The following is an 18,498-nucleotide window of genomic DNA, read 5'->3' as shown; positions in this document are numbered from 1 at the left end:
CCACTTGAATCCAAGAATCAGAATTTTTTTTCACACTCAAGCCTTGAGGACCACTTCCTGGAGTTTAGCAGGTTAGTATACAGGATGGAATACATAATGGGCCTGAAATTCTGCAACTTCTGGGAAAGCCATGCATTCTGAAATAGATAATTTGCATTAATGTATTAAAAAAAAAAACCCATCCAGAGAAGGAAGAGAGTTGTCATTCACACCAGATTCCGGGAGAAGCCGGACCCTTCTCCTTGTTTGGCATCAGTACAACTAATCCATAAACTGCCTTTCTGAACCTTGGACCTCCCAGCTAGTGTTCTGACCCTGCACCATTATGTGGAGTGGGGAGCAACTGAAAGCAGCATTCATTACTGCCTTGAACTGAAATCCAGAAGCCGGACTTGTTCGGGAGCTGAAAGCAATTTATTCCTAAGCTTTCATTTTTGTAAAGTTGAGATGATTCCCACATCCCGTCCCTCCTCCTCCCCACCCCCCGGCTTTCCATCTGCATGTTCCTGGGCAGGTGTGTCAGGCTTTGGGGCTGGTTCAAGTCCAGATGGTTTCATGCCTTTGCACAAGCCTAAGAATTCACACAACCCCAAGTTTTATCTTTTAAGAAACAGCTAGCCACATGTTTTCAGATGTAGAAGAATTTCTTCCATAGTCAAATGCACAAAACCATGTTAAGTATCATGCATACAACTGGCAATTTTAGTAAGAAACCTGTCCCTTCAAAGTGGTAGTGTGTGTGTGTGTGTGGTGTGGTGTGTGTGAGAAAGGGAGAAAAAAGAGAGAAGAGTGATTTCAACCAGGGGCTATTTTACCTTCCAGGAAACACCTGACAATGTGTGGAGACATTTTTGGTTATCACAGCTGGGAGGGGGAGGTGCCACTAGCATCTAGTGATTTGTTAGAGGCCAGGGATGCTGCTGAACACGCTGTAGTGCACAGGACAGCCCTTCACAACAAGGAATTTTCCAGCCCAAGATGTCAACAGTGCCAAGGTTAAGAAATCCTGAGACAAAGGAAGTCAGATAAAAGAGGAATCAAGTAGTTATTCCAACGCTTTTTTCCACACAAATCAAGCCTAGTCACAGAAGCATCGCATCTTCGGGTCGGTGGGACAGTCTAGTCATCACGCAGTCTCATGTACCATGAAACACAGCGTCAGGGTGGCAAGACTGGTTTGTGCCTCATAATTCTATTAGACAGACTTGTTGGATGAAAGAGAGAACAAGGAACACGACTCCATGATAAGGCTGAAAAACATCGCCCTTGTGCTGTGACTAAAAACAGATAACCCTTCAAGCTAGCAACAGAAGGAAACTGACTGCATGAGGAGACAACAAGACAGAAAATATGTTTGATGTTCCATTCGGAAAGAGGTGCCAGCTAGATGCAGTTCTGAGACAGTCTTGTAGATTTAGGAACCAGAAGGGAAAATGGTCTTTGACCTCCAGGGGATGCTGGGAAACAGATGCCTGAAATGCCCAGGGAAGAATTTCTGACCCCACAAGAGGCTTCTTGCATGTGTCAAATGGTATTTTTCTTTGTGTGAAAATTTGCTGCTTCTTGTTAAAGTATGAGAAAATGTCCAAATTCGCATGCAGCCTCCCTAAGGCTTCAGCTCATCTGGTTGGCCACACTCCCAGCTGGAATCTCTCATACCCAGATTCTCTCACTGCGTGTTACTTAAGGATCTGCTGTTCTAAGAGATGGCATGGGGTTTCCCCTTGTCTCATGGCTCACTGGGCAGCACAAGTCTTTGTAGACATTTCAGGAAGTTAGATGTATATTCACAGTGAAAAAAGCATGAGCTTGAGGAACAGCCAAGCTTGAGTTTGAATCCTGGCTAGATCCCTCTCCTAGCCTGTGACCTTGGTAACATCTTAACTTCTCCAAATCTCAATTTATGAATAAGTAAATGAGGAAACATGACTGTTATGAGAATTAGGTGTGAAAACATATTTAATTTTGCCAGGACAACGCCTAGTTTATGGCAGGTATGCATTCAGACTGCTATTATTGTGATAGGTACTATTTCTGAAACATACGATTTTAAAAACACTTTTCTACCTGTATTATTTTGTGCTTCTGCTTACAACCTAGCTGAGGTAAATACCAAGCTGAAAAAGTTCCTTGTACTTCTTACTAATCATGCAGGTGACAAAGTGACAAAGGTATAGGCCACACAAGATGGAGATAAAGGTACTAGAAATTGAGAGAGACAGTCTGCACATGTCAGTCCATATTTCTCCTGAACTTTTTTACAATGAAGAAATGGAGTGGATGTCTAATTAGAGCAGATGGGGAGAGGTGATTCATATGAATGCATAGCCTCTTAAAAGAAGACATTTTCTTATACTCAGGTACATTTAATACCTGGAGATACACGATGTGTATCATTTTTCTCTACTTGTGTCCACTCTTCCCACAATGACCCCCAACCAAGTCCAAAATCAAGTCCAGATCTTCCAGAGGGCAGTGGAAGGGAATGGATATACTGCTCTGAAATACAGAGCATGAAATTTCACGCAGATATTTCAATTGTGAAAAATTCTTCTAGATGCTGTATCTGCTGGATAATACTGATCATTTCAATAATGAAGGCACTAAAAATACGAAACCTAGTTTTGTTTTAGTCCAGGAATTCGGTCACTCAGTATGACCTTCTAAGTTCTGAAGTTCTAACAACCCCTACCCTCAAGTATCTTTCAGAGCCAAAGGGCTAAAGGAAACATCGCAGCAGGCCAAGACAGACGCTAGAAGCAGCATGCTTGGGTGTGAGTCCTGTCACTGGCACCTATTAGCTATGGGAATTTGGCAAGATAAATTCACTCTGCTGAGTCTCAGTTTTCTCATGTGTAATATAGGAATAGTCTCATCTACCTTGAAGGCTTGCTTGAGGGCGTTAAATAAGATGATGCATATAAAGCATGAGAGATAGTCCCTGATGATAGACATATCTTTGCTACTATAGATTTCTATTTCATCTTTTTTTCAAAAAGTTGCACAGTGCATCTGCGCCTCCATCTCAACTCTAGCTGATGGCTTGCCGCTTACTGTCTCTGCCCATTCCCTAAATAGAAGCTTTTTTTTTTTTGCATACTCCCAAGCCACTAAGGGAAATGCCACTTCATTTGGACAGACTCCCAGGTATGACTACTATCCTATTGGACTTCAAAATAGAACCATCCTAGCCAATGTCTCATCAACTGTGATAAACCTTCTGCCTGATTATTGCAATTATCTCTAACCTTTCCAGAGCCTTTTGGATGCTTCACCCCAGTATCGCTGTATTTTTCAGGGTTCTCCAGAGAAACAGAACCAATAGGCTGTGTATAGAGAGAGATTTATTTTAAGGAATTGGCCCACATGATTATGGAGACTGGCAAGTCCAAAATCTGAAGCGTAGGCCAAGAGACTGGAGGCTCAGGGAAGAGTCAATGTTTCAATTCAAGTCCAAAGGCTATCTGCCGGAAGAATTCCCTCTTATTCAGGGGAGGTCAGCCTTTTGTTCTAGTCAGGCTTTCAACTGATTGGATGAGGCCCACCCACATTTAGGAGGATAATCTGCTTTACACAAAGGTCACCAGTATAAACGTTAATCTCATCTAAAAATACCTTCACAGAAAAATGTTTGACCAAATATCTGGGTATGATGGTCCAGCCAAGTAAAACGTCAAATTAGCCATCACTATCCTCTCCTAGGGCAGCTGTCCAGGCAGGTTATATGATCTGATTTCCCTCAACCCCAACACAGGTTTTCACTTGCTGCTGGTCCCCTCTGTCCAGGTTCTGGCACATAGCCTTCTGTGCTGTGACACCAGTCCCTGTCAAGTAGCACAATGTCTGCAGTCATTTCATTTCAACTATCAGATCACCAAAATCATAAATCTATATTTTAGGCCATTCCATAGTACTCAGTATTATATTCTTCAGACAGGAATATATATCACAAATATTTGTTGTACACGTAACAAATTCTAGGCTTTCACGAGTCTTATATATGGGGTGGGAGGGAGGGGAAAGTCCTCCACTCACGCAAAACTGGTTTGTTGACTTCATTCATTCGGAGGAAACCTAGTCAGAAGTTAAGGTGATTCCCTTCATTGCACTTACTAGCTGAAATCATCAAAGCACTGTGATAGAGTCTGGAGATGGAGGGTAGCTTGGATGCAGTAGTCTGAGAAGGTCTGAGAGTGACATCTGAGCTAAAATTGAAGGATCAGAAGACATGAAAAGAGCTGGGAGAACTTTCAGGCAAGAGAACAACAGGAAAAGGATCCTGAGATTCAAAGAGCAGTGTGACTGGAGTATTTGACTGAGAGGACAGTTTGGGAGGCAAAAGGTCTGGTAGGTCATGGCAGTGCTTGTGTTGTATTAAAAATGCCACAAGACATGGATGCATTTCAAGTGAGGATGTGGGACAAAGCAATGTACATTTTGAAATATATTCCTTGGACTTCTATGGAGAAAATAGAATGAGAAGGTGGCCTACGATATCTGCCCCCAAATTATCTACTGACAGTCTATTTATATTTATTCCAGTTGGCAGAGTTGGGAGATTTAGTTAAATGCTTTCAACATCTTACTTGTCTTGATGGTTTAATTTCTGCCTGAATCTATTTAGTCCTACAACTGAGGCTTAGCCACAGTTTGGGATAATCCCTGAAGCTTGAACAGTCTTGGTTTCCACCTTCATCCATCCTCACCATTCTTCCAAGGAACCAGTAGCTTGTATACTTTATTATTGTTAGGGATAGATTTTAAAAGACATATAGACAATGAAGACATTATAGTTCTTCAGAATCTCTATATTAGCATTTATACACACACTTACAATATTTACTGAATGTGTACGTTTCAGGCATTATGCAGGTCACTGGGGGTTACAGTAACTGATAACAGGCTATTCCTATTTGAACGAGAATAAATGACAATAAATGCATCTCAAAGTGTTAAAGTCAAAGGTCACACTCATTAACAAAACTTTTCTTTAAAATAAGAAAGTATCTTCCTCAGGAAATGAGGATGACAGGATTGTTGTACGGATAAAATTTTTTAAATTGTTTGTCACATTGACTAGCACATAGCGAGACACATTTTTCAAAAGATACATTTACAGAGCTCTGGATATCAGAAATTGAAGTGCTTAGAATTACAGCACTACTCTGATTTCCTGTCCTATAATCAAAACTTGCTTGAGCTGCAGATGTCAATGGATTTTAGGAATGGATTTATGTATGCTCTGCTACGGACAAGCAATTTCTTAGCAGATTACCTAGACCACACCAGCTGGGTGCATCCTTTAATTGTATGTATATACTACTGTATATGAGTACATGTTTTATCTATTAAAGGGCCCATGAGCTTGGCTTTAGGAACAAAATTAGCTTTAAAAGCTAATTTTTTAATATACAAAGAGAGATATCAATCTGAATCTTACCGGGAACAGAACGGCATCTAGGAACTCACAGTAGGAGCTGCTTTCTTCCAGACAAGATAAGACGTGAGGTATTGTATTCTAAGCATAAAGTAACAATTGCATCATTTGTGTGATGAAAACAAATGTGAGCTTTATGAATAATAGTTTATTCTCCTGGACTGGAGATAATAATCTAATAATAATAATAAATCCCATTCACTGAACACAATAATGATAATAGTTATAATGGTATTTGTTGACACTTATATATCTGTCTTAAGCACTTTGCATCTCATTTAATCTCCTAGCAGTCAAATGAAATAGTAAGCTACCTTCATTTACACATAGTAAAACTGTGGCTTGGAAAGGTTATGCAAGTTACCGGTGGAACTAATATTCAAACCACAGCATTCTAAATCCAGAGCCACTCTCATGACGAGTATTCAGTACCAATACAGTGTGGTGGTCTTGTGTAGAAATGCCCTACCTGACCAGAGGTGCTGCTTTGGACTTCCTTCTCTCGAAATGAACAAAGCAAGGCTGTTCAGCAACTACCATGCTGGAAATGAGCAGCTTTCAGATGCCAATAGCAATGACACTGAAATGAAGTCCACTGGTGATAAAGAGGAGCCTTTGTAACAGCTAGCACAGGCTGCCATCCTTTTGCCAGATACATAGTTGCAACACACAGGCTGAGAAAGCCACAATCACTGAGAAAGCCACACTCTTTCTGTGAAATCTGCAATTCTGCACACTTCGGTTGTACTGTATTACTTCTGAGCATGCTGAATTTTAGACCATTCTGTAGGAGGAGGGAAAAAAAAAGCGAAATCAGTAAATCCCAGTATTTTTACTGCCTTTGCCAAATTTGACATCTTTCAAAGTAACTGTGAGAAGCACGCACAATCTCTGCCAACTGCATGATTTAGCAGCTATAAAATCCCTCTGAATCAAACCCATTTTGAAATAAAAAGGAACCTGCTTGAGAATTTCATTGCACTGTTGGATACCTACTCAAAGATCAATCACCTCTCTTCATTCTGTATTCCTGGTATATTTTTAAGTTTAATCTTTTTTGTAGCTTACCCATTTAGTTAAGGGTAGAATTTTAAAAGACTAAAGATTGAGAAAGGAGGAGGAGGACATGAAATCTGAACAAAGAGTTTCTTTATATTCTGCACAATGGAATTGAAAAAGATGGTCTATTTTCTTTTCAGCTTTTCCCCCAATGGTACAGTACCTAGATTCTCAAAACTTGAGTGTCCTTTCCCTCAAGGAAAATAGTATCTCTCTGCAGGCTGTCTAGTAGGATGAAGCAGCTGTGTTTCCTACTCCACAGGGAATTTCTTCAGATGAAAGTCTATTTTTCAGGCTGAATATGATTGGGTGAGCAGAAGGCTAAACACATTGCTTATGGTTGGGACTCCAATGACAATTGGAAAAAATGTGTTCATAAAATGTAGTACAAAAGGAATTAATTTAACTATCTTGGGACTGAAATACACATTGTAAAATAAAATACTGACTATAAGGAATATAAAGATGTGGACATCACAAAGCCACAAAGGAATAAAAATAAAATTGTTTGAATTTAGGTTTCTATAAAGATTTAGCATGTATGAAACAGAAAAGAAAATTCTTGGCTCTCACTTTGAGTCCCACTAATGCAAACATTTCTATTATGATATATGTGCAGACACTTCAGTTACAGGTAAAAGCAACAGAAGAAGATCCTTTTTCTCACAGTAAGGATGTTTATTTAAAGGACTAATATATATTGATCTGTAGAACTACCAAGAAAATACTAAAAGTCAGGGATGAGCTAAATTCTACGTAGGGGGCAAAATCTTATGTTGGCAATACCTCATATCCTTTATCTTCCTCTCTCCCTGAAACAAGCCCCCAAAAGAATCACACCTAGAGACCATCCATAGACTCTAATTGTCTACTAGACCATATTTTTCTGATTTGGACAATCAATAGCATTTTATTAATAGGCCAAATCCATTTCAACAGTAGCCAACTGCAATGTGCATCCATCCACATGCAATTGGTATGGAGCTCCCAACATGAGAAATAGATTTGCAACTGTGTCAATGTGAGATAGGATTTTTGAAATGGTGTATGTTCACTCTACATAAGACCATCAAGTTGTTAAATTGTGATTAATGTCTTAGATGCAAAACACATATAGTATCTGCAACTTTCTTATAAAGTCCACCATGAGCTAGAGTGGGGGGGAGGGCATATGTGTGTGTATGCGTGTGAGTGTGTGCGTGTGTGTGTGTGTCGGAGAGGTTGAACCATAAGAAAATTTAGAAATAAAAATAATAATTTGCCACTAAAATATACATTAAAATGTGAGTTATTAGTAGAGTGATCGTATAATTTATCATCTAAAATTGACAATCATGAGAAGGGGGGCACTATTAATAACTGCACTGAGACAACAGGCACAAACTAGGATGTATAATGACACTATACATTAGCAAAATATCATCCTCCCTAATCAGAACATAAAATAACAGCGGCAGGATGAGGGAGGGAGGGTGTGCTTTGGAAGCAGCTTAGTCTGGATTTAAATCTAAACTCTGACATACATTAGTTGTGTGCGTTTGTTTCCATCTCTCTCCATTTCCTCATTTGGAAGATAACCGGAAGTGTATCTAAATTGATGTATTGATTACAATGCACCAGAAAATATGCTGAGATGTAATACTGAATAGCTTTATTTAAATCTCCTAATAACTAAATCACATTGTTACTATTTTCCCTCTTTCAAACGTGAAACAATGAATTAAGTGAGGTTAAATGACTTGCTCATTCTCATTCAGCAGGTAAGTGGTAAGTGGCAGAGCAGAAATGTGAACCCTGCCAGCTGGTCTTCAGTGTCCATACTCTTAAGCCTTGTGATATTCTAAAGATAATTAATACCAATTTCTCAGAGTTTCATTAAGGCTAAATGAGATACTAGATGCCAGACACCTACCAAAACATAGAAAATAAAAAAAGAGTTACTAATAATGGAACACAAAATTGCTAAAATGCTTTTTTAGGGAACCTATCTGGGACTACTTTGGCAGTGACAGTTACTTCTAATGAGGCCCTTTGGTATTCCGTAGCTGAAGCTCTCACTTGACTAGAAACCTGTATTAACCTGATCTATACCGAGTAACTGTTAGTAAATCAGAGGGTAAGACTGAGGTAACAGTCATTTTGTACTTCTGGTAACCTAGAATTATGGTCATTACTGAATTTTTTTACTCAAGTCACTCAATAACTTTTGTATAAGAAGTATTTCTTCTCAAGAAGAGGAAAAAAAAAGAAGAAAGAAAAGGAAAACCTCAACTCTTAATTCTGTACTAGAGGGACAATATCCCTTAAAATGAAGGAAAATAAAACAATGAGATACCATTACATGTACGTTAAAATGACTAAAACCCAAAATACTGACAACGCCAAATGCTGGCGAGGATTGGAGCACCAGAAACTCCAATTCATTGCTGTTAGGAAGGTAAAATAGGACAGCCAGTTTGGAAGGTGGCTTGGCAGGTAATAAACAAGCAAACTGTGGTAAACACGAAATGTACCAGATACCTAAATGTAAACCCTAAAACTACAAAATTTCTAACATAAAAATAGGAGAAAATATTTGTGACTGTGGGTTAGGCAAAGATTTCTTAGATATAACACCAAAAATCATGATCCATTAAAAATTAATAAACTGTTAAACTGGATAAATCAAAATCATAAACTTCTCTTCAAAAGACGTAGTTAAGAGAATGAAAAGGCAAGCCACAGAATAAGAGAAAATATTTGCAGAAAACACATCTGACAAACAACTTGCATCCAGAATATATACACAGAATATTTTTTAAAGTATCAAAACTCAAGAAAGCAAACAAAATAAAAAAATTGCAGAAGATCTGGACATTTCATCAAAGAAGATATAAAGATGGCAAATAAGTATGTTATGATGTCCAACATTACTAGTCATTATGAAAATGCAGATTAAAAACAGAGAGTCACCTCACACCTGTTAGAATGGCTCTTACCAAAAAAGGTAAGAAATAACAAGTGTTGGGAGGATATGAAGAAAAAGGAACCCATGTGCACTGTTGGAGGAAATGTAAATTGGTGCTTCCACTCTGGAAAACAGTACAGAGGCTTTTCAAAAAATTAAAAATAGAACTACCATATGACACAGCAATTCCACTTCTGGGTATTTATCTGAAGGAAACAATAAAACACTAATTCAAAAAGATACCTGCACCCTCATGTTCCTTACAGCGTAACTTACAATAGCCAAGACATGGAAACAACCTAAGTATCTATCAATGGATAAATGGATAAAAAAAAGATGCAATTGATACACATATATATATAACTGATATAATATATATATTGATATAATTGATATATACGATTCAGCCATTAAAAAAAAAGGAAAATTTGCGATTTGCAACAAGGAAGGACCTTGAGAGCATTGTGGTTAAGTGAAGTAAGTCAGAAAGACAAATGATCGCACTTACATGTGGAATCTTAAAAAAAAAAAACCTCAAAGATAAAGAGAACAAATTGGTGGTTGCCAAAAGCAGAAGATGGAGAGGGTGAGAAATAGATGAAGGTGTTCAAAACGTACAAACCTCCAGTTACAGAACAAATGTCTTGGGGATATAATGTGCAGCATGATGACTAGTTAGTAATACTGTATTGTATATATATTTGAAAGTTGCTAAGAGAGTAGATCTTTAAAGTTCTCATCACAAGAAAAAACAAATTTGTAACTATGTGTAGTGATGGATGTTAACTAGACTTATTGTGGTGATCATTTCACAATATATACATACATCAAATCATTGTGTTGTACACTTGAAACTAATATGAAGTTATACGTCAATTATATCTCAATAAAAAAACAAAAACAAAACCCAAAAAAACCACAAGGAGGTATAATATCAAGCACTGGCAAATATGCATTTGGAACTCTCATGTATTGCTGATGAGAATGCAAAGGTACAGCCACTTTGGAGAAGTTTGGCAGCCTAATAAATTAAACATACACATACACTATAACCATTTGGTCTAACTCCTGTTTATTTACTCATGAGAAATGAAAACTTGTTCACACAAAAAAACTAGACATAAATGTTTAGTGCTTTTTATTCATAATCATCTACACTGGAAACAAATGAAATATCCACTGGTGAAGGGACAAACCAATTGTGGTACCTCCGTACAATGGAATGCTGCTAAACAATAAGATGAATTGAACTACTGATACACACAACATCATGGATAAATGTTACATGTATTTTGCTAAGTAAAAGATACAAACAAAGGCCATGAGGGAAATTTGGGGGATGATGAAGCTGTTACGTATCTTAATTGTGATGGTAGTTATATGACTACGTATTTTGCCAAAACTCAGAACTCTTTCATCTTATTCTTAAATTGTCTCTATTTAGCATTAAATTACTTGTTTTCTCTCAAATTCTTTAGAAACAAAGAAGCATTTGCATCTTACACTCATATTTTTACAGAACAGTAATTAAACATCGGAGGATGATGGATACCGTTTGAAATACTGTGCAAATAGAGAATTATTAGAAAATAATTTGTTGGTTCATTATCCCCAACATTTATAAAAATACCCATAGAAGACAACCTATTAAAATGATTAACACAGCAATCATGTGACCAAGGAGCCAATAAGTTAATTAAAGTTCATTCATTCTACTAGCTCATCTCAGGAAGAAGTTAACTAAATTGAGCATAAAGATTTTTGTATCCAATTTGATTTGCCTTCTAAATAAATTTTACATGTACATATACAGATTTTTTTCATATGCTTATAGAAGATTTAATAACTTGGAAAATGTACCAAAATAACACTTAGGAAGATATTTTAACAAAACTCCCCAATCAGACTTTCTAAACCTTATGACTATGATTTAGGATGCCAGTAGTAGATAAAATTATTTTCCATTACCCATTTAGAATATTTGATTACTAATTTACATAGGCAAGGCATCAGAACATGATGAATGTATGTCACCTTTGAGAGAGAGCCTTTTCAAAATTGAAAGTGAGCACCCTGTTGCCTTCAGCCCAAGAATGCTAATGATTCAAATACATATCTGTCCTATCAGATGAAAGCACCATCAAGCACTTACAAGGCGGGAAGTTGGATGTTGGTTAATACAAAACATGTGGGGAGATGAAGCAGACGTTTATTATTTGATTATAAAGTGCCACCTTTACCCTTCAACTCTGAGTGATTTATGACAGGATGATTAAGACTATCTGTTGATGCACAAGAGGAACCGTTCTGATTTAAGACAATTTCACACAAATCACATTTGTCTTGTTAAAAGTCATTCTAAGTTGCAGCCCATGTTTGAATATAAAAAAAAAAATTAAAAGTTTACTGCAAACAACTCAAAATGGCCATCAGCGTTTGGATTCACAGTGAATCTCATATGTTTCTCTTCTGGTGGCCAGTGCACTTGTTCTTACGTAGTACAGTCTCAGACAACAACGCAAGAGCGGTAGTTTAGGCCTTGGTTATGCTCGGCTCCTAATACCACTCCCCATGCTCGGTGGACCACTGCTGCCAGATACAGTCCTTTTTTTCAGATATCCTATCACTTTCCAGCAAACAAAAAGAGTGGCATTTTAATGAGAAATCTGTTAAATATTATCGTTCTAAATATGTCTTCTATGTAAGAGTGACCAATAGATTGAAAGAAACATTTGAATACTTGAGCTGTATTAGTCTCCTAAGAATATCTCTGTACTGATGAATCGATGATAGTATGGACTATTAACCAACTCAGATAGCTTTAAAAAGTAGTTCCAGACCTACCTTTATCTAAAGTATGCAATCCTGAGATGCAGTGCAGGCGGAATGCCTGGAAAGATGCGCCAGCTATTTGGAGCCACAAAATAAATCAGTTGGGCTTTATAAACTAGCTGCGTTTTCTTAATGTTGTTGTAGCTTGAGAAGTGGGTAGATTTTCTTGCTTCCTTTAGTTTCATAGTTTTAATTTGTCTCTGCTTTCTCTCTTTTATAAAGTCTTCTTTAAAAGTCTCATATTATCTCATTTTTCTCTATAAATTGAGGGGTTTTTGACACACCATCATTAAATGTTTTAAGGGGGTGGGCTAGCGTGGCAGGCAATATTCCCCAGAAAGCAGTGTGATGACAACATGTCATATCTCAAGAGGGAGAGTTAGAGCTATCTTTTCCATCTCACCTTCCCAATCTGAACGATTTTTTTCTCTATCCATGTGCCATGTATTAGAATTCTTAAGAGAGAATTCTTTTCAGAACACCAAACTAAAAACTTTTATTCTAGGATTGTTAATTAGTAACAATTGTTAATTAGTAATGATACAGAACTGTGGGAGAAAGTTTTTTTAGAAAATAAAGACTGAGTTTTTAGTATTTGATTTGGCAGAACATCTCAAATATTCACAAGATCATAGATGCTTTTATGCTAATTGTAACTATGACTTTGTATTAACTTAACATTTTCTCATTCCTCCTATGAGCTCAGCTCTTAATTTCAACCTTTTTACCTCTAAAAGGCAGTTTTATAGTTCAGGATGTTTTTATCATGTATTACTCACTCATAGGAGTTAGTGGCCACTTAAAAGAATATTCTTTATTTAAATCAAGATAATCTCCCATATTTGAATAGGTAAACTAAGGGATTTTTTTGTTTAATTGTTTTGGGTTTTTTCTTTGTTGTTTTTGTTTTTTTGCATGTGTGGGTTTTTTTGCAAGTAGGACATATGAGCCAAGTAATTATCATTCCTCTTGAATTTTCCTGGGTCTACAAATGTGAAACTCTGGGTGTGGGGGTGGTTCCAAGAGAAGCTCAGAGAAGAGCAGTATAATTTTGAAAGCCTCTCAACTTTTTGGCCGTTTTTAAGAGCTTCACACATTTCATCCTGTGATTTCAGAAGAGCAGAAAAGAGAAAGAAGCCGCTTTGCAGGACACACGCTCTCCTGCCAAGGTTATATTGAGAAATCAAGATCACATTGCTTCTTTCCTCTGATCGTATATTGATGCGTGCATGTCAGCTGTTTCCAGCTGCTCAGCTGTATCTTCCCCACAACATGACTGGGTGTTTCACATAGGCCAGGCTGGTCTCATATTACTAATGGGCCTTCAAAACTTCAAGAGGACACAGGTCTGCATGGCATGTTGTCTCAGCTGGAATTTAACTTCTATGACTGTCTTATTGTGTGACCTTTGGCAAGTCTCTTAACCTTTCTGAGAATCTCTTAACATTTCTCCAGTTCCAGGCTTTGAAAAGTGTGGATAACAATAGACACAGTGCTCGCCTTTCAGAGGTAGCATGAGGATTAATTAGCTAATGTTTGTTAAGAGCTATATAAATGCTAAGTATTATGATTATTCTTTACTCATGTTACCGTTACAAAATGTCAGCATGTTGAGTGGGAGAAGATGGGGTTATAGGACCCTGGTGTAGTATGACTCTTTTAAAGTTTCCCCGCACTGATGAAATTACTAGAACTACATTTAGTTACCCTGATTAATGGCTTCATTATTATCAGGAGAAAGCAATTAGCTTATTTGAAGTAATACATACAACTATAACTCACAGTGTTGTATGGATCAGAAGACTCAGAGAGGGACCTCACAGGATAATCTGCCAATCAGTGAACTACAACAGGGCATGATTGTTCCCTGGGATCCAAAACTGACTGCTTGGAGCTAAACATGCTCTGTGTAGGACCAAGGGCCCATCAGATCCCCAGAGAGAACAGGGTTGTTCCACTAACTAACTGACTGCTTATGTTCAAATAGTGAGCCTGGGGGCTGGTTCTAGACCCACTAATCACTCACATGAAACACTCTCTTTTTTGGACATGCAGTGTGGAGCAATGGGCAGACAGAATTAAACAAATAAATAGATGAATAAATTTACAAAGGCAATGGCTTTTTGCGAATAATTTCAAAAGGATGCACAACAATATTTGACTCTGATGGCTCTTCCATTCCCTGCACCACTGCATACATTCTAGTCTTCACTATCTGGCACTCAAAAGTGTGAAGACACCAGCATCTAGACTGCATACGTGTTTTCAAAGCACTGAAGTCTTAGTTTAAAGGAAGATATTTTATCACTTATATTTAGATCAAAGTAATGATTTTTTTAATGGATATCCCAGGGTCTGCATGCAGCCTCTAGTATTAATACACTTCCTTGAGAATATATATAACATTATTGGCATTCCGGGACAAATGCTCCACAACCCTGGTACATTTCTGGAAGTCACTGGTATTTATTTGCATTTGGTACTTAACGATCAAGGATAACAAACTCTCACTCCTTTTTGATATGTAAATTGCACACTTAGCACCACCAAAATGGATCAGGATAGGAATTTGCACAGAGGCTCATATGGAGAAGGTCAGGAAACATGCTTTATCTGATCTGTGTTTTCTCATGCTGGTTCAGTTCCCCCACACACTGGAGAACTGAGGCAGAACATTAGACATGTGTACTTCACATTTTCACAGGAAAATTATCTATATGATCATTTAGAGCTACATAATAGATGAAAATAGATTTCTGCAGAGACCACAGTATACTCTGATGCTGCTTTGTATTTCATGACACTCTTACCCTGACATCAATCTTGTATTACTAACTGACACTAACCCGTATAAAACAATGAACAATAACCATTGGTTAGCACACAGAGAGATAAGGAATGCTCTAACAGATGCACATTAATAAGACTCCTGTGTGAGTCTGGTGAGGAAAATGAATCTGCCCTGGACTGACAGGTAATAGCATTAGCCAAGATGTCACATGACTATTTAGAAGTCAAAGACTTATTCTCAGTTTGGATGAACGTTTCTCTCACACATGCACTTAAATGTCTTTCCCCTTGCAAAAAAAAAAAAATGTTATCTGTCTTTTTCTTTTCTCCCTACAGACTGCCAGATTATTATAAAAGAACATTTTATATAGGTGAGTATGGTACACCAATTGAAACACAATTGTATCATCATTTCAAGCTCAACAGGCACAAAATACGCCTCTTACTTGGCAATTCCCAGATTGTTGTTCGCAAATAGACACAGATCAACTGAAAAGCTTATATTTATTCATACCCAAGAAAGGTTTATCTTTCAGTCACTATGTATGGATTTTTCCCTACTGATTTAAACAAAAGGAAGGTCCAGAATGTTTTGGTAATTTATTCTTATCTTCATCTGTATCTCTACAGAAGCAGAGTTAATATTATATGGTGCCAATATATTTTGAGCAGAGTAGTACTCTCAGTACAGCTATGACCTTTTCCCCTGTAATTAGTTCCAACTGAAATTAGATTCAGTAAAAGCATGGCTCCAATTAGAGCTAAATCAAAACAAAACTCAGGGCTTGATTTCATACAGCACAAGTGTGGAGGGGAAAAAGGGGTGGAAGACGAGGAAATCTTCCTCCAATACAGTTCAGCAGATTGAACCAGATGGTAAATCCTTTGAACTCTGGGGGAAACGTGCATTTATTTCCGTACCGGACTACGCTAATATTTTCCATGACGCATATGGATTTTGCAGTCTCACCTCAGTTGACCGGTTTTCAAAAACCCTGCGTGCAAAGAGCAAATCAAAAATCCTCAGAGTTCTGATCTAGGAAAAGAAAAAAAGAGAAACCTTCACGCTTCCTTTGGGGGTAACATTATAAAACAGAAAGCCAAGATTATAAGAGTTATTGGGATGCATTTACTACTTGTCTCAGCCTACGTAACTCTACATAGCTTCCTGACATACAAGTCTACAACAGAGTAGAATCTCTAAGTTCAGTTTCCTTATCTGTGAAGTCAATGTACAAATAAGCAAGCAAGTAAACCAACAGGATAGTAAGGCTAAATCTTGATTCATGAGGCATACTATAACCGTGAGTTACATTTCTTCCCTTTCTCTTAACAAACTTGTTTGAAGCACAAAGCAGGAAAGTCCATGACCTAACCAGGCTTCGTGAAATACAGTAGTGGAAAAATTGGGCTTCAAAAAAATGAGGTTGAGACTAAATTATTGGGAGCTTCAAAGTCCAGGTTAAAAAGTTGTAGCAAACATAAGGATGTGCCCTCACAGACCCACAGGAATAGTCAACTATTCCAGGCATGAATTTGCCTTTCCTTCACAGAGAGCCTATTCCAGCTCTGTCCACTACTATCTGGGGACTTAAGGAATTTCTGGTCCACAAGCATCAAATTCCACATACCATAGCATCCAACAAGGGGACTCACTTTACAGCAAAAGAGGTGTAGGAGTGGGCACATGACTATGGGATTCACTAGTCATATCACATATTACACCACCCAAAAGCAGCCAGTTAGTTTCGCAAGATTACTCAAACAGCTTCTAAAGGCACAAATAAAGTGGGAGTTTGGAAGAAACACTCTAAAAGGATGGGGTGTCATCCTTCAAGATATAGTAAAGTTACTCAATTAGAGATCAGTATATGACACTGTCTCCCCAACACAAAGAATACATGGGTTTGGGAATGAAAGGGTGGGGGCAGAAGTGGCCACACTTACCGTCTCTCCCAGTGACCCACAGGGGGACCTTGTGCTTTCTGCCCCTGTAATTCTGCGCTATGCAAAGCTGGAGATATTGGTCCCAAGCGGAGGCAAACTCTTACATGCAGACATCACTAGGGTTCATGCTATTGAACCAGAATACAGCCTCCTCCAGGGCCACGTGGACTCTGTGTCCAGAGGCCAGCAGGCGAAAAGAGCAGTCACCATACTGGCAGAGGTAGTTTACCTTCATCAGCAGGAGGAGGTGGGGCTGCACAAGGGAGGCTGGGAGAAACATACATTGAACCTAGGTAACCCCCTGGGAGTGTCCTGGTACTCTCATGCCTCAGAATAACCGTGAGCACACACACGTAACAACCCTGAACTGAGAAGGGTATGATTATCAAGTGTTCAGATCATTTCAAGAATGAAGGTCTGGGCACACCACCAGATACGCCACGCAGAAGACCTGCCAAGGTGCAAGCTGAGAGTAAGGAGAATTTAAGAATGGGTAATAGAGGAGGAGAAAGTGAGTACCCGTGGCAGCCCCAGGGTCAACTGCAGTGACGGGAGCCATTGTTCATCTCAGTGGCCTCCTTCCTTTTGAAATTCGCCTCAAAAGGAAAGGCCCCAGAAACCATGGCAGAGATGCTCCCCCAGCCTGTGTGGGAAAGGAGATCTGTGCGGCGCGGGCGCGGACCCTGGCAACCGCGAGCACATTCCGTGCAGACCTCCCGTTATGAGTCTCCGAAAATGTGAGCGCCTCCAAGGACCTCAGTTTTTCAGAGGTCAGTAGACCTTCCATCTAGAAACCTGTCACTGCCCTGGCTTGGCACTCACTTTCTAGACTCTATTTTTCACACTATAAATTAACAGACAAAGAATGTGATTGATCCAACTTGGACTGGGCGTCTAACTCTAGTGCAGTTCCATCATCTCTTCCCAACGAGGGAGGGTTATCCGGCACAAAACGGCTGTCAGAGTCTCCGCCCTAGTGAAGGTGCCCTCTGAACGGACCCCTGTCTGCTAAGAAAATCAAAAATAATAGTTTAAATTGATATGACAAATATACCCTCTACAATTGCTCTGAAGCAAAAGAATCCACTTTCTTCAGAAGCCGCTTTTCCATCTGGAGATAGTTCTAAATACTCCTCTCTGCCCCTCGGTATTTTGGGAACTGCATGAGGCCACTGCCTCTTAAGGTAACACAGATGATATCCGCTGCCTCTCAGAATTTCAGTAAGTGACCAGAAATCTGTAATCTTTTGAGCTTCTGGAAATTTCATTCTCTGTTGCGATTTCAACCACTTTTTTTCTGTCATTCACTCCATGCCCCACGCCCCACTACAGATGAGGGAAACAGCTTAAAGATGTGTGTTATTCTCCAGTATCTGTTCGGGTTACTCACGTGCAAGTGTTGCAATGTCAATGGTTATTTCGGACAGAGCAAATCTCCATTTTACTTAAGCCAGTGAGGGGTGACAGAGAAAGACAGAGATTCAGA

General features: G+C 38.6%; 1 long non-coding RNA gene across 7 annotated transcripts in view; it reads right to left on the bottom strand.

Moving 5' to 3' along the window:
* LOC140698139 (uncharacterized) overlaps positions 1-18,498 on the bottom strand; it is a 785,970-nt gene that overhangs the window by 696,949 nt on the left and 70,523 nt on the right. For 4 of the 7 annotated variants that reach the window (XR_012075663.1, XR_012075669.1, XR_012075664.1 and 1 more), the window contains exon 1: positions 5,907-6,209. The exons of 2 other annotated variants lie outside the window; for them this stretch is intronic. This is a non-coding gene — a long non-coding RNA (uncharacterized lncRNA). Of the gene's footprint in view, positions 1-5,440; positions 5,510-5,906; positions 6,210-18,498 lie in introns of those variants that run through there. One more of the 7 variants, XR_012075666.1, reaches the window with a different exon arrangement.

This window comes from Vicugna pacos, chromosome 9 (genome assembly GCF_048564905.1).
Source record: "Vicugna pacos chromosome 9, VicPac4, whole genome shotgun sequence".
Taxonomy (NCBI): domain Eukaryota; kingdom Metazoa; phylum Chordata; class Mammalia; order Artiodactyla; family Camelidae; genus Vicugna; species Vicugna pacos.
Note: the sequence above shows the minus strand (reverse complement) of the source record. Positions and strands in the feature narration are given on the sequence as shown.